Here is a 20442-nt window from a genome sequence, read left to right as displayed (position 1 = left end):
AGATGAGGGAAACCAGATAGGCCTTCCTCGATCACAGCTTTGGATCACAGAGTTGGAATAAATAAGAATTTCAAAAGAGAGGAGGTGACAGAGCAGTTGGTCAGGGGCTACAGTCACCCAAATCACCCAGCAAGGGTATCAACTTGAGTTCTCAAGCTGGCACAGGGAGTTGAAGGCTCAGCACCTTGGCACAAGAAAAGCCCAGGGCTTCTCTTCCAACCCTACTGTGATTAAGTGCAAAACCTCTTTCCCTTCAGAGAACAGAGCATGGTCTATCTGAAGGCAAGAGCGCATGGTGACAGAATTACAGCCCCAACCCAGGCTAAATTTCTTCTCATTCCTAGAGGCCCTGCCTAAGAAGTATGGATTCCCATGACTTAGCTCCTACTATCCAGATCAAGGGGAAGTAGAAACAAGGCACAAAGTCCCTGGGAGTAAAGGTGAACATTGCTGTGGCTATGTATCACATTACTACGGCAGAAACCACAATGGAGCAAGAATCACAGGAATGGCCCGAGGGAAAGACCCTGTTCTGAGTAACAGGAAAAGCCTCATCTGGCATGGTTCGGTCTTGAATGACATAATAGTGTCTGTGGTGGGCAGACAGCTCCCATGGACAACACTCCTGCCTCAGTTTCCAGTGGTTCTGCTGACTCTGGATATTCCCCATAGCTGGGAAGAAAGTGTATTTCACATGATCAGACACTGTTTGCCAGCAGCACCAGGTGGACCCGAGAGACTGAGGGCATCCAGGTCAAAGTTGAGGCCAGGAGGCATCTCCCCAGCCAGCTCTTTTGGAGGATGGCCCAGATCCTGAAGCTGTTCCATAAGATCTATCACCATCTCAAAACGAGCCTTTTGAGTAGCCTCAGTGTCTGTGGGAGTCTCTGCCTCAAACTGCTCACATATTTTGCCCATGACGCTGTGCTGCTCCTGGTATTTTTCAAACTGCTCTGGAGGAATAGATTCCTGGTGACTCTGCAGCCATTCTGGATACTTTTCTGTGATCTCCTTCAGTGACGGGTACAGCACGTCCTTGGACAATAGGTTCTGCATGATGCTCTGCATGATGGGAAGGATGTTCCCTTCTCCATCAGCCTCGTTCATGCCCAGCCCTCCATGGCCTTGGTCAGCTCCTCTTCTGACATGCCTGAGTTCTGAAGGTCATTGGCATTTTTGGCTAGCCCACTTAATGTCTCCTTTAAGCAAGAGGTGAGTTCTTGTTGGGAATTTGCATCACTGCCCACTCTCCCAGCAGCCTCTGAGAGCTGCTGAAACTGCTCCACTAGGTGGGGCTCTTCTTCCGCCAGCTCCTTCACGGCCTTCTCGAACTCTGCAGTGGCTTTGCTGTCGAACAGTTCTTGGAAAAACTTCTCTTGGGAGGCAAACAGGGCATCTTTGGCGGTGTCTCCTGGCGATCTCTTCTGGGGCCCCGAAGCACCGGGGCGAGGTGGTAGGAGGGGGTGCTGGGGAGGGTTTGGCTTTATCGAAATCATCAAGAGCACTTTCCAGAAGCTCCTCCAACTCCTGGTCCTCTTCGACCCAGCACCACAGCCATCCTCAGCAGCCTCCATCTTGCCGCCTCCGACTTGCCATAGGGGGCCTGAATGCCCATGTTTTTATGTTCTACCTAATAGTTCTACTTGGAGGTCTCATGATATCTCATGTTTAATGAGTTTCTTTTTTTTTTTAACCCTCTTTTTTTCTTTAATTTTCACCATCCTTTTGGTGTCTGTATTACCTGGGAACAATCCTTGATTTATGAATACATCAGTCCAGAACCTTATTCCATCAGTTATGTTCTCATTGCTGGCTCAAAACACCCAAACAGAAGCAACATACAGAAGCAAAGGATTTATTTTTGGCTTAGAGATTTGAAGGCAAGTTTCATCATGGTGGGAAAAGCATGGCAAAAAGTGGACAGCCAGGCATCATATCATCAACAGGGAGGAAATAACTATGTACTAATTAACACAAATGGGGCTGGGTTATAACATTCAAACCACCACACGTATGAAATAAGAAAATGTGTTCCTTGGATTTGTACTCGAATTCTACTTAGTGAATCTTATAGCTTTTTGTTAAAATTTCATCTTAAAAACAAAAATCTACTGACCTAGGAATTAACTCTAGAAGAATTTCAGAGAGTAAATATTTTGATATACACAAGTATATATAGCCTCTTATGTATTTTCTCCTTTTATTTTTCTATTTACCCCACTGAAATACTTAGGGTTTTATTTATTTATATTAGTTCTCATAAATAGTAAATGTGTCATGCCACTTACATTGAAATTTTGACTATTTGTGAGCTCTGGAAGTTTTTGTTTTTTTTTTTTCTCCTTTTCTTTCCTTACTGCATCTATAGCCTCGATAAATCTGACTGTCTAGGCCTATGATTTCATTCCCATAGGTGGCATTACTTTTACTTAGAGTGGCCACTGGGGAGTGAACCAGGACAAATGGAATTTGACTGAAACAATAGGAGGTTCAAGTTAAACATTAAGAAAAACATGTCAAGAAAAGATCACTAAACCATAGGAACAGTTTCTCTAGAGAATGTTGTGCAGTCTTCATTGTAAATTTTTGAGCATAGACCAGAGATAAGTCTTGGTCATCCTTTCAAATAAGACAATCTAGTTTTCCTCCAGTTTATGGAAGTGTTCTGAAAGGAAGTTAATATTGCTGAGGTCTAAGATTTAACACCCTATGATAGGAAATCATATTTTGGCCCTTCCTATATAAAATCTCCCCTCCTATTCTTAAGCATTGACACAATACTAGAGAACAAAGCTGAGGAAAAAAATATCATTAATCATTAAAATCATATCTCCTTTGAGTTCTGGATTAACACTTATTTTGAAGGGATTTATTCACATCTATTATTCTATGATGATTTTACAGCCTATCAGAGTTATCACTATATACTTAGATTTAATTGATAATAATGCTGACAATGAAATACAATATATTTTTCTTCCTTATAGATAAAGATATAATGGACTTCAGTGGCATTGTGCTATCTATTAGTCAAGAGAATTATAATCATAGAAAGACTGCTATTGTAAGGTGACTCAGTTCTATAGTGTTTGTAGTAGGCTAGGAAGGTAGCAACAGGAATTCAGTTTATCATTCATACCCAAAAATTTCCATCATCATCAGCTAGTAGTCCTGTGAAAATCATATCAATTGACTACATTCTTAATTGTGTCTCATTTTTTCTTTTTCTTTTTTTTTATTTATTTGAGAGTGACAGACACAGAGAGAAAGACAGAGGGAGAGAGAGAGAATGGGCACGCCAGGGCTTCCAGCCTCTGCAAACGAACTCCAGACGCGGGCGCCCCCTTGTGCATCTGGCTAACGTGGGACCTGGGGAACCGAGCCTCGAACCGGGGTCCTTAGGCTTCACAGGCAAGCGCTTAACCGCTAAGCCATCTCTCCAGCCCAATTGTGTCATTTTTTAATTCATCAGTTCTTAATTTGGTATCTATTACTTTGACACATTTCATTATTGTTGAGGGATAATAATGTTAGTTTTACAATACTGACAGCATCCCTCTGACATAAGCAGATTGGCAAGTTTAATAACTTTAAACAGGGTAATTCGTCCAACCTTCTCTGAATCTACTTGTGGAACTGAAATGAAAATTATTGGGGAGGTGATTATGAGAAAACAGTGTCCTTCATAATTTTTATAGATGTATAATGTCTCTGATGTAAAGCTTATAAACTCGTTGCCTATAAGTAGGTTTAAGCCTAAAGATAGACTTTGCTTGGTCCATATTATAGTGTCATGAAATTTTATGGAGAATTTTGAATCTCTTGGTAATAACTCTTGAGACTGAATTCTCCATTAAAACAATTTGATAATCTCTCTCTAAAAATAGAGGTTAATCATAGGAATGGAGTTTTACAGAAGCAGAATTCTAGAATAAAATAGGTGTCAAGTTGATGCTAGGATAACCCTGGGTCATCTGTCACCATCTGTAGCTTCTCCCCTTTCAATTTCATAATATACATTGACCAATGATTTTTCTAGCTGTTCTGTTTCTCAGTTTAAATCTTAGTTATATACCCACAAGTCAGCCATTGGCCTGCTTCCTTTCTTTCCTAAGAAGTATGGAGGTGAGCTGGAGGGATGGCTTTTAGCAGTTAAGGCACTTACCTGCAAAGCCAAAGGACCCAGGTTCAATTCCCCAGGACTCACGTTAGGTAGATGAACAAGGGGGCACATGTATCTTGAGTTATTTGCAGTGGCTGGAGGCCCTGGGGTACCCATTCATTCTCTCTCTGTCTGTCAAATAAATAAATGAATAGATTAAGTTTTTTGAAAAAAAAAAAAAAAACTAGGGCTGGAGAGATGGCGTAGCGGTTAAGCGCTTGCCTGTGAAGCCTAAGGACCCCGGTTCGAGGCTCGGTTCCCCAGGTCCCACGTTAGCCAGATGCACAAGGGGGCGCACACGTCTGGAGTTCGTTTGCAGAGGCTGGAAGCCCTGGCGCGCCCATTCTCTCTCTCTCTCCCTCTATCTGTCTTTCTCTCTGTGTCTGTAGCTCTCAAATAAATAAATAAAAAATAAAAAAAAAAAAACTAATAGTAAAATTAAGGAAAAAAAAAAAAGAATGGTGATATATTTTGTTAGTTTTTGAAACTTTTTTTCTCCACTGCTTCATTTCCCTAAAATTTGTCTCACCCTGTTTTAACCTACTTTTGGCCTTTTGTATAAGTGCCATTTACCATATTACAGCATATTAATGAATTAACTAATTTAAAAGAAAAGAATGAATACCTATATATAAGTACACTTTTCATCAATTGTTTACACTATTATGATTAAGTGACTCAGTGCCTTACTGACAATAAAGAAAAAAAAATGGGCTGGAGAGATGGCTTAGAGGTTAAGCGCTTGCCTGTGAAGCCTAAGGACCCCGGTTCGAGGCTCATATTCCCCAGGACCCATGTTAGCCAGATGCACAAGGGGGCGCACACGTCTGGAGTTTGTTTGCAGTGGCTGGAGGCCCTGGTGCGCCCATTATCTCTGTCTCTATCTGCCTCTTTATCTTTCTGTCACTTTCGAATAAATAAATAAAAATAATTTAAAACAAAAAGAAAGAAAAAAATTTCAAGACCATCACTTATATCATAAAGAGAAAGTGCTATTTAAGGACTGTGAGAATATAAGAGATATTAAAGTTAATTTTATCTATAGTGAATAGAAAGTAAAGACCTAATCCTAGAGCATGAGAAACATAATGTGAGCGAGCATGTGATGTGAAGTGACTAGAATAAACCCACACATGGATTACTGATGGAGCTTAATTTTGGGACCTGCAATTACATGGGTCCCTTCCAATGTGTTCCTATGGTTATATGTCATACATACACACACACACACACACACACACACACACACACACACATATATGTATGGTATTTGCTACTTGCATTTTTATTTTTTTCATTTATTTTTATTTATTTATTTGAGAGCAACAGACAGAGAAAGAAATAGGCAAAGAGAGAGAGAGAGAGAGAGAGAGAGAGAGAGAGAGAGAGAGGGAAAGAATGGGCGTGCCAGGGCCTCCAGCCACTGCAAATGAACTCCAGACGTGTGCGCCCCCTTGTGCGTCTGGCTAATGTGCGTTCTGGGGAATGGAGCCTCAAACCGGGATCCTTAGGCTTCACAGGCGAGCGCTTAACCACTAGGCCATCTCTCCAGCCCTGCTACTTGCATTTTTAACCCTTGCTAGGTAAGATAATTCTATTCTTCAATTCCAACATGTTTTCCCCTCTGAAACTTTCATTTCTCTTTGGTCTTGTGATCTACCGCATACTCAGTGGACTCCTTGATGGTTTTTCTCCTCTTGTCTTCTATCCAACACTCACTACCACTCAGACTCCTTTTAGTCCATCTTTGTGCTTTTGGCAGAGTCCAGTGAGTGCCAGGCCTCTTACTGAACTCTCTTCTTTTTCCCATCTTCTCTCTCTCAAATGAGGCTTTGTTATTCTCACCTGGATCATCAATAGCATCCTAATAGTCCCTCCACCTCTAGTTCTAGCTGCATCTTCCTAAAGCATGCCCAGGAAGACTCTCTGACCCATAGCCTTCAGTATGATCTCTTCCCAACATGTAGCAGATGAAATATCAGTGCCATTTGTTATGTGTCCTCTTCTACCTCTTCTTAACCCACAGCCTCCATTCTCTTATCATCTCCATCCACCTATCATTCTTTTTCTCATCTTAACTACTCTAAATTATACTCTTTCATTATGTCCTGACTCAAAGTATCTCTTGGGAAGTTTTCTAATCACCCCTATTAAAATGAATTCTGTTTCCAAGATCTATAATTCAGACTGCTATTTGATATTACAGTCAATATGGGAGGCTTTACCCACTACTAGATTATTAAATAATTAAAAACTGAATCAGGTATTGTTCATCTTATAGCAAGCACCCAGCATAGTTTTTATTGCCTGTAGGTGATTAAAAATACTAATTAAGTGGGTAACCCAGCTTTAGAACAATTCTGAACTTGTGGGCTTAAGAACTGTGAGGTAGTCAAGTGTACTGGTACATGCTTGGGGAAGTAGAGGCAGGAGGAACATGAACTTGAAGCCAGTCTGGTAATGTAGTGAAATATTGTCTCAGAAAAAAAAAAAAGAAGAAAGAAAGAAAGAAAGAAAGAAAGAAAGAAAGAAAGAAAGAAAGAAAGGAAGGAAGAAAGAAAGAAAAGAAGTGAGGGAAGAAACAAAGAAAGTTGAGTCAAAAATGGTTCTTCACTGACAAGGGCACATGTTGGGTTCAGTCTTTTGGTGTCAAATTTTAATGCTCTCAAACCAAATCTTTTTTTAAAGTTTTTTATTTTTATTTATTTATTAGAGACAGACAGAAGGAAAGAGAGAAAGAGAGAAAGAAAGAAAGGAAGGAAGGAAGGAAGGAAGGAAGGAAGGAAGGAAGGAAGGAAGGAAGGAAGGAAGAATGATAGAGAATGGGTGGGCCCAGGCCTCTATCCACTGCAAAGGAACTCCAAATGCATGTGCCACTTTGTGCATTAGGCTTATGTGGGAACTGGAGAATCGGATCTGGGTCTTCAGGCTTCGTCCTAGGGCAAGTGCCTTAACTGCTAAGCAATGTCTCCATCCCCCAAACTAAATTTTGTGTTTTGTGCTAAATAATGAATATGTCAAACAGGGCTTTGTTGGCTGCCCTGGATTTGAAAATTGCAATAGAATATGTGTTTTGTTTTAGTATGTCTAGCAGACAACTCACATTCAGGTCACTGAACAAGTCCAAACTTGTCTTCAATGGCCCAGAGCAAAATCTATCACTTGTAAACCTTGGATAGGCACCTAATATCTGTGTCTCCACAGCCATAATCCTCATTCTACCCAGAGGAAACAAATTTTATTCTCTCTTTTGCCACAGTAGTGTTTCATATAGAACAAGTTAAAACTTAAGCCATCATTATTATGTAGGATCAAAAAATAGGTATTTCAAAATTTTCTGCCAATGCCAAATATTCTAAGATCATGTCTCCCAATTCACAAAGGAAGAAGAGATATAGTGATACCATTTAGAAGGATAACATAATTTCTGTTCTGATTAATGCCATGCCTGCCTTCCCTTCCCTATGTGACTTTGCATTAGTCATTTCACTAACTGGTTCATGCCATGTGGAGGTACCATCTCCTACCCTCCTACTTCTATCTCACAGAAAATAATCCCTTGTAGAATGCCCTTGTAAAAGCTCTGAGATTTTCCCAACTTGGCCTGAACATGATTAACTATCCAGTGTGCAATTTGTAAGGCACCTTTCCCAAGCATGGAGATGTGCAAACCAGCAGTGAACACCAAGACAGCAGGAGGCAGTACCAACTAACAGCATCTAACACATTCAGGAAGAAGAAAATTAAGCAGCAAAGCTCTTTAGCGGAAGAGATGCTTTCAAAGAGAGTTCTCCCAGGTAATGTAAGCAGCTGCTTGCTCTCACTCTCACAAGAGTATGCTGGCCAAAGGAACGACCTTTCTAGCCCCAGGAAAAAGACCTGAGCTGTAATGGAGATCAAATCCATTTATTTTCATGTCTCAATGAAAATATTGGGTAGTTTGTAAATCACACATGCTCTGATCACATTCCTTTTAAGAATATACTGCAGGGGGCTGGAGAGATGGCTTAGTGGTCAAGCGCTTGCCTGTGAAGCCTAAGGACCCTGGTTTGAGGCTCCATTCCCCAGGACCCACGTTAGCCAGATGCACAAAGGGGCACAAGCATCTGGAATTCGTCTGCAGTGGCTGCAAGCTCTGGCGTGCCCATTCTCTCTCTCTCTCTCTCTCTGCCTCTGCCTCTGTCTATTGCTGTCAAATAAATAAATAAAAATAAACCAAAAAAAAATTTTTAGAAAAAGAAAAAAGAATACACTGCAGGTTTGCTCACTCAGTGCAGCCAATTTATTCGCATAGGGGAGAGATTTGATCAGCTTCCCTACACCAGGGTTCTTAGGTGAATGTGAATGCTCAGCCTGTCACTAAATTGGTAGCCACAGAAAAAGTGTGACCAGAGGTGGGTGCTGGGAAGGCATATGGACTGTCAAGTGGAAAATCTGGCCTATGTCCTGTTAGGACTATGCAGGTAAAAAATGGCATTCATGTCTGGTGAGTTTTAATTTCTGAACATGGTTTGCAATCTCCAGTTCACCCACATGTTGACCTCAAATTAAACCATGGCATGTAACACCGACAGTGTGAAAAGAGAGAAATCACATTCTCCACAGTGCTTTTGGGAGCAGTACAAAATGGCAATTTTGCATTCTGTCTTGTTTGCTTGTCTGCATTTTAATTTATCTTCTAACATGACTACCTGATCCAGGATCAAACCCTCATTGTTCTCCCTAATAAGCCTGCAAAATATATTCTACTAAGATGTCTTTGCAAAGGGACTATATCTTTAAGTTTTCTGCAATTCAGAGTGGGTAGAATAGGTACTTTGCATTTTGAGAAACAGGACAAAATACCACCAACAACACAGAATTAAAATAGTGGCATAGTTGGAGCTCAGAGTGTGTTCTTCAGAGAAAATACAAGATTTGAGCCACACCTGAGATGTGCATCCTTTTAACTATTAATTAGATCTTGAAGCCATTGTTGTGAAATTGCAAACAAGGATACACTGTTAGCTTAAATACCTTTGGCAGGTAAATAATGGGAGGTAGGCAGTGTTAGCATTGTACACTAGAACAAAAAATATTTTGATTTTTAAGATTTCTCCCCAACTGAGCATCTTTATGACTGAAAGTTTATCTACTGAGAAAGCTAAGCATATAGGCTTTGCAAAAGACAGAAGACAGGCATGCTTTACCTAACTATAATGCACTATTCTTGGAAAGATTACCAAACTCTTTCATTTCTCAATTTCCACCTGTTTGAATGGGGTGGTAGTAACCTCTTGGTACTGGTGTGGGCAACAAATCAGATGAGTCATCTTAAGTGCTTAGCCTTAGATTAAAAGTACTAATGCACATATATTTTATTATGATTGGGTATCAGATTAATAAGATTAAGGATAACATACCAGTCTTGAAATCCTTACACCTAGGTGTACCACATTATCCTTTGATTTTATCCCTGAAGAAGATACTTTTACTGTTAGACTTCCCTCAGACTTCCCAGTTACTTTATTTACAGACTGTATTTCCTTTATTCCCTCTTCTGTATGCAGCTTCCTCTAGTCAGGGTTTACTGCCTCTTTTGTAGTATCACATTTTCAGCCCCTAATGCTTGTAACTTTGTGTCCCTATTGTTTCCCTCCTGAGTCCTTTTCCAACAGAGTACATGCTCTTGGAGAATAGGCAGCATGTCCACATGCAGTGCTATAAAGTTTCTTGGCTTAGTTCTCTCAGGAGCTGGCTCATAGGAAGTACCTGCTTAAGTGAAAGAAATAATGTAAAAACCTAGCATGTCTTCCACACATGCAACCCTGCTTCAGCATGCATAAAGCCTGAACCACTGTGAAGAGATTATCAAGAAGAAGAATTAAGAGGTGAGTGGAATGCAAGATTAGAAACATACATCCCATATCTTCTAAATTGTACCTTCATCCTCTTCATAAGAGTTCTTTCCCAGCTCATGTCATCCTGTATGTCTTCCTGCCTGCCTTCCAAGGAACTGTCAGTGCCTCCTCTTGGAGTCCATTCAAAATCACAGATATTCTGAGGGCACCCTCCTTCTTTTACACTATTCCCATCAACTTGATGAGAAGAAAGCCAGTTGGCCACACACATAGCCAGGGCTCCGTTTCCTAGTGAGGTTGTTGCTGTCATAGTTGACATGTAGTCTGCTTCTGCACCTGCACATGACTGTCTGCGCCTGCTTCCATTACTGTGTGGCTCACACATTCATCGGGAAACAATAGAAAGCCTGTGGGGATGAACCAAATGCCAGGGGTGAGGAATGCATTTCCAGTGTTTGTGCCACGGGTTTCTTTAGTGATTTTTTTCAAATGAATATGGTGTCTGTCCTTCAGTTCTTTATGGATGTATATGTTGGGCTTCAATGACTTCAATGCTAATAGTAAAATACGCTCTGTGCGGAGCTGCTGTCAAGATTTGAATCATTATTTGTCCTCTTCCTCTGGACAGACTGGGGGGTTAGATGGCTGTGGTTTTTGGAAACAAAAGATTTATACTCCATTTTCTTTGTCCTAGCCATCCATGCCTCATATAATAGGAGCAGTTAGAAAGCTCTGTGTCTAGGTTGCTATTTCTCTTGCACAGTACATATTAGAGTCCGAACGACCTCTACGCCATCAAGGTTCCACAAACCTTAAATTTAAGCTACCTGCTCCACTAAAGTACCTAAAACAATAACTTTTTTATGTTGTAACAAACATTACATTTAATGAGTACAGTGCACATGTAATGATACAGTGAATCAGTGTGAAGCCTCAAATAATGATTTCTGTTGGCACTATAAAAGGAATGTAATTTTTCTTGTTGAAATACCATTTTTCAGTTACTGCATGAGTGATGTGGTAATTATCCCCTACACCTGGGATTTAAATCCAATCCTACAAGCCCATTTTCTGTTTGCAAGCTGTCAGGCTGATGCATAGGCTTTGTTCTTATCTGGCAGTAGGCAAGGAATCGGTAATTCAGAAACAACAAAGCCACTGATGGGTCATCATGTAATCTGCACTGAAAATTGCAATCTGTAATGAGATTGGAAGCACAGATGAGGTGACTAAAACTGATTACCTACCATATCTGAAATTTCAATTTTATTGCACAAATATGATCAAACTAGTCCATAAGTTTGAGGATTAGTTGGGAAAGAATAAAGATTACTTTCAAATTAGGTGAATGCAGATAAGTTATTTAAATGTAAATTATTTGCTTTTCAGCAATATGGTTGGTCTGCAGGGTGATTCATATGGCCACATATTTTAAGCTCTCTGAAGGCATCATTTCTGCCTGGGAGTTCCAATTAGAGATGACATATATATTTTCAAGTCGTTAAAGGGAATACAGAAAAGCATACCATAAAAGAAACCCATGCCGATCACTAGGCCTTAACAATTCACCTTAATCATGCTTAGTGTGGGGAAAAAAAATCAACTAGAAATCTTGGGAGCCTCAAAACAAAGTAGTAATTGTGCCTGGAACATTTCAAACATATTTATCTTCACCTCCACATCCACATGCTATCTCCCAAAAGGTCAGGGACTGCAAGTTTATCTCAGGACGACAGCCTTACAAACCTTACCTACTGGGAATCCTAGGATGGACATTTTATGATTTTTAGAACTGTACAAAATATTGTAGATATGTTGATCCAGCTATCCACCTACTACACTTGCCCCATCTCTTTGTTTCTTGTCAACACACTATGATCTTTCTGAGCAATGGCAATTTGGAACCCAACAGTGCTTTGAAACAAAAACCTTGCATAATAAGAAATCACTATCATAAATATATAAATGAATAATATTTTTGTAATATTTTAGTATTTATTTGCAAGGGGGAGAGAGAGACAAATAGAGAGATATTAACAGAATGGATGCACCAGGGCCTCCTGCCACTGCAAACAAATTCCAAATGCAACCACCACTTTGTGCATCTGGCTTTACATGGGTACTGGGGAATCGAAGCCCATCAAACACTGCAAGCAAGTACCTTAACTGTTGAGCCATCTCTTCAGCCCTGAATAAGATTCTTAAACAATAATGCTACTTGAATATTTTATTTCTTAGTGTAGTTCCTAGAAGTATTTATTAGAGTGGAAAGAAAGGCCTTGTGAGGGTAAGTGAAATGTAAAACTTCAAAGCTCAACTTTTCTTGTCTGTTTTGGGATATCTGGACAAAAGCATTTCTTCCCTCTGGCCTATAGCTGCTGTTGTGAGGCTTTCTTCTATGCTGGGAAGTGTTTATTAGACTATAAAGGTTTCCCTTGCAATAATTGCTCCAATGGCCTGGTGCTCATATGTCGGTTCTTGAGGAGCTGGAGAAGATACTAGTGAGACCTTCTCTGTATACTCTAGACTACTTTTCACATTCCAATAGACCTTCTGAGCTTAGCTGGTCTCCTAGAGTACTATCATAATTTATTTCTGTTCAGAAGGGAAATTCATAGGAGAAATTCTTACATAATAATAATTATATTTTTTTATTATTACTAGTAGTGTTTTTCGCTGTTCTTTGCTTTGGTTTTGCTACATTATGATTTTACTGCTCAGTCTCTAAGATCCTTTTAAAATGCAGGCCTCTAATAATTTCATAACTCTTGTACTGGCCTGAAATGTAAGGACTCTTTTACTCTCATCTTGTAACCCTTAGCCTCACTCACTGCCCTGTAGCTAGGTTTGACATTATATGCAAATGTGAACATAAAATTCTCTTAGTCATCTGGCCACAGCCAAATCACCTCTATAATAACTACTCAGTCACTTTCTACTTAGATACTGCATTTAAATTAATTAGAAGTATTTATCATTCTTTGATTAATATTAGTATTTCAATTTTTATATTTTTACTCCAACTCAATATAAATTTCATGAAACATGGGCCCTTGCTTGTCTTACTCATCTCTGAAACTCAAGCTTTAAGTAAAAATCCACAGAACACGGAATCTACATAATGAATATGTTAGAATTGACATCACCACCTATCTCCTGCTCATTTTGCCAAATTAGTTATTTGAAACAAAGTCTTGCTATGTAGGCCAGGTTGTCTCAAAGTTTAAACCTTCTTGCCTTGTCCTCTAGGGTTCTGGGATTGTAGGTGCTGCCTGTTTGTGCATAAATTTTCTTGATGTGCTATTATATAATGATATTTTATTAAAGATAGGCTTTGAGGTGACAATTGCATCATTTATTTTGATGTTACAAGTCTCTCTACTTTACCTTCCATTGCCAGGGTACCATGAGTAACTATACCACTTACACTGACAAGAAATATGTATATATATATACTTATATATTTTTTTAATATTTTTTCTTTATTTATTTGAGAGTGACAGACAGAGAGAGAAAGAGGCAGAGGGAGAGAGAGAGAGAATGGGTGTGCAAGGGCTTCCAACCACTGCAAACGAACTCCAGATGCGTACGCCCCCTTGTGCATCTGGCTAACATGGGTCGTGGGGAATCTAGCCTTGAACCGGGGTCCTTAGGCTTCATCGGCAAGCGCTGAACCGCTAAACTATCTCTCCAGCCCCCTACTTATATATTTTTTCACTGACTCCCACAACACATAAACCTCAACCCCACAGGGTATGCCTCCAATGCCACTGAGGAGGGTCCCCAACAGAATAGGGATGAGGGAAAAGAGGGTACTAACACATTATGTATCTGTATGAAATATGTTGTTAATAATAATTTTTAAAATATAAATATATTTTTATTGCTTTATATAAATCTTTGATTTACCCATGCTTTCTAGTGAAATTAAAGAAGCTATTTATTTAGGGACATTATATTTGTTATCCGCACTGTAATAGAAATGGTGAGTTGAGCTGTATCTGTAGCATTAGTGTTGTCATCCATCACCAAAACACACAATTCATAATTAGCACCTCTACTCTCCAAACTTCTTTGACATGTTTTTATTATTAATATGTTTTGCACAGACACATCATGTGTTAGAACCATTATTTCCCCCCCTCCCTGCCACCAACCCACTGAAGGCCCACCTCAGTGAGGTTGCCAGTATTCCCTATGGGGTCACAGGTTGTGAGAGCAGAAGTTAGTCACTTGGGGGATGGATGCCTCTGGGTATGCCCTCCTGACTTGTCCTGTGGCTGTTACAATCTTTCTGCCCCCTTTTCCACAAAATTTCTTGAGCTGTGGTTGTGTTTTAAATCTACTTCATTGTTAAGCTCTCAGGAGCTTCTGGATTTCTGCTTTGGTATGTATTGAGTATCCTCAGTATCTGTCTCCTTCACTCTGGTACAGATTGTCAGGCTCACTATGAAAGAAGCATTCTTGTTCATCTTACCAAGTCCACTGTGGTTTCACCTAGGCCTTGACTGAAATGCAATGGGGGTTACTTAGTCAAGTCCTGCTAACTTCTGAAAAAGAACAGATTCCGCCAGTGTGGGGATGTACATGTCCCACATGTTGATCCCCCAAATTTTTCATTTTTTGAGGTAGGGTTTCACTCTAGCCCAGGCTGACATGGAATTCACTTTATAGTGTCAGGGTAGCCTCTAATTCAAGGTAATCCTCTTTTTAATTTTTTTTTATTATTTATTTATTTGAGAGTGACAGAGAGAGAAAGAAGAAGAGAGAGAGACAGAGAGAGAGAGAAAGAGAGAGAGAGAACAGGCACATCAGGGCCTCCAGCCACTGCAAATGAACTCCAGATGTATGTGCCACCATGTGCATCTGGCTTATGTGGGTACTGGGGAATGGAGCCTCGAACTGCGGCCCTTAGGCTTCACAGACAAGAATTTAACTGCTAAGCCATCTTTCCAGTCCAAAGGTAATCCTTTTATGTCTGCTTCCTAAGTGCTGGGATTAAAGGTTTGCACCACCACTCCCAGCAAACCCCAAGTTTTAACTCATTTCTATTACTTGTTTTCTCATACTGCTATTGACATCTCAAAATTCTATTGGCTTTTAGATTCTATGTCATAGAGTTTATGATTCTGTTAAATATATGATTGTGTGATGCATTCTATGTAATCATTCTACTGTTCTACTTTTCCATTTCCCTTTCCCATCTTTTAATAAAGGTGAATTTCTCTAAGTAATTCAGTTACCTTTTTTCTTATCTTTCTTGGAATTTTATTTTAAATTATTTGTTTTGGTTTTGCATGTGTGCATGGTTTGTGTATGTGTGTTCATATGTGTGTGGATTCATCTGTATGGATGCACTATGTAGGCCAGAGGACAAGGTCTAGCATCCCTCAGGTACTCTACCTAACTCTTTTGATACAGAGTCTCTTATTGGCTTGGACCACACCAATCAAGACAGACCAGCTGGCCAGTGAGCTCCAGGGATCTACCTGTCTCCACTTTCCTCTCACTGGGATTATAGGTGCAAACCACCACACTTAGCATTTTACATGGATACTGGGAACTGAACTGAAGTTCTTGGCAACTGCCTTGCCAACTGAGCCCTATCCTCAGCTCTTAATGGAGGTTTTCAGATAGAAAACAAAGACATAACATTGTTCCTTCCCTAAGAGTCAATGCAAATGTTCTTGTCATTCAAATGAGCAGGAAAGTGGCCTTTGGGGAGGGGGCAACTGTCTATTCTAGAGATTTACAAATTATGTAAAGCTAATTTAAAATGTAGATCAGGGCAACAGCCAGTCCCATTCCCACTAATTGGGACAGCTACTCTATTCTGCAATATACCTAGTTATGCTTGGGACTGTGCTCTGTGCATCATGTCACAATTCTTTCCAAAAAAAACAACAATGACAGGGAGGTAACAGGAATTCAAATTGAGATCCCAGTGGTGTTTGCCACAAACAAACATTGCACTGAACAAGATAAATAGGCAAGAAAGATATTGTAGGGAAGGAAGATTTAATTCAAATATGCTGAAACTAAGGTAGGGCAGCTTTATGCCCTAAGGTGACCTAGTAAGAATTTATAGCTAGAAGATAGTACAGGTATCATAGGTGAGGAAGACTAGTCAGTGTGGTTAGACAACTGATATTTGGTATTGGTGCTTACTGAAGTTAGACTGGTCCTGTCCTACAGAAATGGTCAGTTGGGTGTCTCCAACTTTCTGATTATTACATTTCAAAGGATGACTCCAAGATTCCTGAAATATGACATTTTTTGAGTTATCAAACATGCCAGAGACTCAGAAAGGCACAGAGACAGTTTACAGCTACAAGTTTGTGAACATATAGTCTTTAACTTTATAAAGAGATGTCAGGGCAGTTAGACTGAAGGAGCCACTGAAAGAGAACTCCAGACATATGTGCAACCATGTGCATCTGTCTTATGTGGTTCTGGGGAATGGCACCTAGGTCATCAGGCTTTCCAGGCAAGTGCCTTAATGAATAAGCCATCACTCCAGCCCAATTTACATTGTTTTAAGCCAAAAATTACCTTTTCTTTCCTTATAGACAATAATTATAGCTACTCTGCCAATCTTCTTTCTATTCTAACTGCTTTTTTTCCTGCACAGCACTCTCACTTACCCTACCTTCAATCTTTTATGCTCAATACCCACCTTTAATAATGTTCTTAAGGCTTGTTTTTGGTACAATAATTTCCCATAAAAACTTCAGAGATCCTCCACTGTCTGTAGGGTCATGCTAGTATGTCATTTTAGAATTAAAAATATTACTTAATAGTCACGTTAATAGGAAATCTTAATTTTTCAAATGAACCCCTTGGTTTTAATGACTTAGAGTTTCTGCAGAATTTTTAATGTTAAAATAAAAAAAAAATAGAAGGAGAATGTGAGGTATTCGTATTTTGGTGGTTTTAAGTTAACAAGGCCACAGGGAATTTAAGAGAAGGTGGAAGTATCCATTTGTGGTGGTTTGATTCAGGTGTCACCCATAAACTTAAGTGTCTTGAATGCTAGGTTCCCAGCTGATGGATATTTGGGAATTAATGCATCCTGGAAGGAGTGTATTGTTCGGCAGGCTTATGGATGTTATAGCCTGCAGGGCTCCTTCCCGCTCAGGTAGTGCTGAGGGAAGGACCAGGCCTGCTGGTTCCTCCCTAGGGGTTGAGGGGATGATGAGCGTCGGACGACTCAGAAACCTCTCCTGGCCACCGGAGAAAAACCACACTGAGTCGGGAGTCTTTTCCATGCAGAAACAACTCGCTTTATTACTCTGAGCAGTTGCCTATATCATGTTGGGGATGAAGACGGGGATTTTAGGGTGGGAGAAGAGGTAAGGGCCAACAGTAAACTTTAACTATTGGAATGGTAATTACAATTAACACACAGAAGTAGCAGGCCAAAAGCCATTAGGCATCCTGCTGAGTCATAGCTGGCCAGAGACAGGTCGCCAAACTTTAGCTAGGCTCAGGAAGTTCCACTAGGCCTCATGCCTGGGCCTTTCAGGGCCCAACAATAGCCAGTTTCCCCATGCCAATGTTTGGCACACTCTCCCATTGCTGTGGCCCACCTTATGTTGGCCAGGAGATGATGTCCATCCTCTGCTCATGCCATCCTTTTCCCTGCCATCGTGGAGATTCCCCTCGAGCCTGTAAGCCAAAATCTCTTTTTCCCACAAGTGGTTCTTGGTCCAGTGATTTCTACAAGCAATGTGAACCTGTCTGCAACACCATTAAAGCCATCCAAAGCCTCCAGGAGCATGTCGGCTACTCCCTGGTGGGTAGGTAGTGCTAATGAGGAACCAGGCCCACTGGTTCCTCCCAAGGGGTTGAGAAAGAAGGTAAATGTCGGACAACTCAGAACCTCTCCTAGTCAGTGGAGAAAAACCACACTGAGTCGAGAGTCTTGGCAAAGCAGGAACTCACATTATTTTTATAAGAAGTTGCCTATATAATATTGGAAACGAAGGTATGGATTCTAGGATGGAGGGAAAGGTAAGGGCCAATAGTAAACTGTGACTATTGAAATGATAATTCCAACTCTTGAGTGGAAGTAGCAGTCCAGAAGCCATTAGCTGTCTTGCTGAGTCCTAGCTGGCCAGAGGCAGATCACCAAACTCAGGAAGTTCCACTAGGCCTCATGCCTGGGCCTCTCAAGGCCCAACATCTCCTGTTTTGTTTTTGTAAGAGCATTAGTCATCATGGCACCTGTCTTAGGTTGTACCTCTCTGGGGATCCTACCTATCACTGGGTACCAGGTGTTTAGCTCACTGAGAACCCACTCCATGGCCTGTCTTAGGTTGTCTCAGTCAGTCTGAGATCTTACCTGTCATTGGTCACATGGAGGGCAGAGGAGGTGGCAGTGGGTCATCTGAGGAACTTAATTCCTGAGTTGCCAGGCTGTGGTAATGTATCTCAACCTGATGGAGTTTTATTGCCTCTAGTTGCTGGTGAATGAATTGTGTAATTTTGTTAATTACACAAGGCCCCACAGTGAGGATAAGGAAGAGGGGAAGGAGGGGCCTAAGTAGAGGGAGGAGGTAGGGTAAGAAGCCATGTAAGCCCGTCCACAGTGGGCTGTCTTGGAGGTCCTGCTGTCTCTTCTCCACGTCCTCCTGGAGCCTCTTAATCTTGTACTGGATGATTTATTGGCATAAAAACAGCATTTTTCCTGTACAAACAAGCATATGCCTCCCTTTTCGGCCATTAGTAGGTCTAGTCCCCTCCTTTTTTTTTTTTTTTTTGTTGTTGTTTTGTTTTGTTTTGTTTTTGAGGTAGGGTCTCACTCTAGCCCAGGCTGACCTGGAATTCACTATGTAGTCTCAGGGTGGCCTCAAACTCACGGCAATCCTCCTACCCCTGCCTCTCAAGTGCTGGGATTAAAGGCGTGCGCCACCACGCCTGGAACCCCCTCCTGTTTTGGAGGACTACCTCAGCCAGGGAATCTAGCTTCCAGGAATGATATCTACATCTGTGATTAAGGTGGCTGGGGCACAAAGGCCCATCTGATTGGTGGGCAGAAAATTATAGGCCATCCTGCCTCCACAGACATAAAACATTCCAGAAGGTGGGCAGCGTTGAGCACTGGGCTCAGTTGTGTTAAAAGTACATAAGAAAGGATGAATGTACCATACATCTAGACTGGAATTATTAGGTGAAGGTGGGGTCCAAATGCAAGTTCCAGAGGAAACATTGGGAAAAGCTGGACCGGGAGGGGGAAGGTGGCTGAGCAATTTTTTAAGGTCATAAGGGCAACTGTACTGCAAGCAGCTAGGGAGGCCCAGACAAGAAGCAAAGACAGCTCTAGGCCCCAGTCAATGTGTCACTCCATCTTACCCATATAGAACTGTAGGTAACGGATGAGGACCAATGTTTTTGAAATGGGGATAATTGTTTATTTTCTTTAGAAAAATTTAAAATATTTAGGGTAAGTAATGCCCTTTTTAGTTGGTCATGTGGGGGTAAGGATTCCCCCTTTTGTTTCTGTAATTGAGACTTGAGAGTCTGATTATTTTATCTTTAAAATTTGAGTTGCACTATGGTAGTATAAACCTTATATATGAGGTATAGAATGTATACATATCTTATATTTTAAATATCTAATATTTATAAATATCTCACATTTTAAATATTTAACAATTATAAACACAGTCAGAACCTTTCACCAGTCTTGAAAACAGTACCAATTGATTTATAGACTAACTCATTTAACCTAGAAATTTTTAGCACCTGTGTTTGAAAACATCTCTGATTAGTTTAGATACCTGTGTTGGTACAAATTACCCAGAGAACATTAGAAACAGAATCATAGAGTTTAATATTTTTTTAAATTAAAACAGCTAGCTACATTTTAATATAACCCTTGATAAATCATTTTGAAAGAAAAAACATTATTTGACAACCCATGGTTTTGGCTTAAGTTGATAGTTATTAATTTTATGTACCACAGAAACTTTTATTAACATAAAACAATTTTATGTTTTACCCATGACTTAAATTTGATAAAGCTTAAGCAAGCTATCCTAACATATCCCAGGAAGATGGAAATTATAATTACTGAAATTAAATAACTTAAACCTAAGTGATTAAACCTAGTTATGACCATTGAATAGTATTAGCATAAATAAATAAGACAGAAGCTATTTTTAAAGTTACAATGTCTTTAGGTATGAGTATTTCATCTCTGGAAAATAACCACTTCTATATGAGCCTTTATCTTAAGAATAGTTAAAACCTTGATGAAAAGAGGAACCTAATTTACTTTACTGAGAGAGTCTTAAAGCAAGTTTTATAACCTTTAAATCATAACAAATAAACATAGTGACCTGTTAATGAGTGAGGTCTTATCATAAGACTCAGTTTGTCCATTGATTAAAACCTTGGCATCAGATAAACATTAGATTTAAAACAATTAAATGTTTT

The 20442-nt window shown here is 40.1% G+C and overlaps 1 pseudogene; it reads right to left on the bottom strand.

The window, feature by feature from the left end:
* Positions 1 to 250: 250 nt before the first annotated feature.
* LOC101599192 lies at positions 251 to 1574 on the bottom strand (annotated as a pseudogene).
* Between the last annotated feature and the right edge of the window lie 18868 nt (positions 1575 to 20442).

This window comes from Jaculus jaculus, chromosome 7, assembly GCF_020740685.1.
Source record: "Jaculus jaculus isolate mJacJac1 chromosome 7, mJacJac1.mat.Y.cur, whole genome shotgun sequence".
Classification (NCBI taxonomy): domain Eukaryota; kingdom Metazoa; phylum Chordata; class Mammalia; order Rodentia; family Dipodidae; genus Jaculus; species Jaculus jaculus.
Note: the sequence above shows the minus strand (reverse complement) of the source record. Positions and strands in the feature narration are given on the sequence as shown.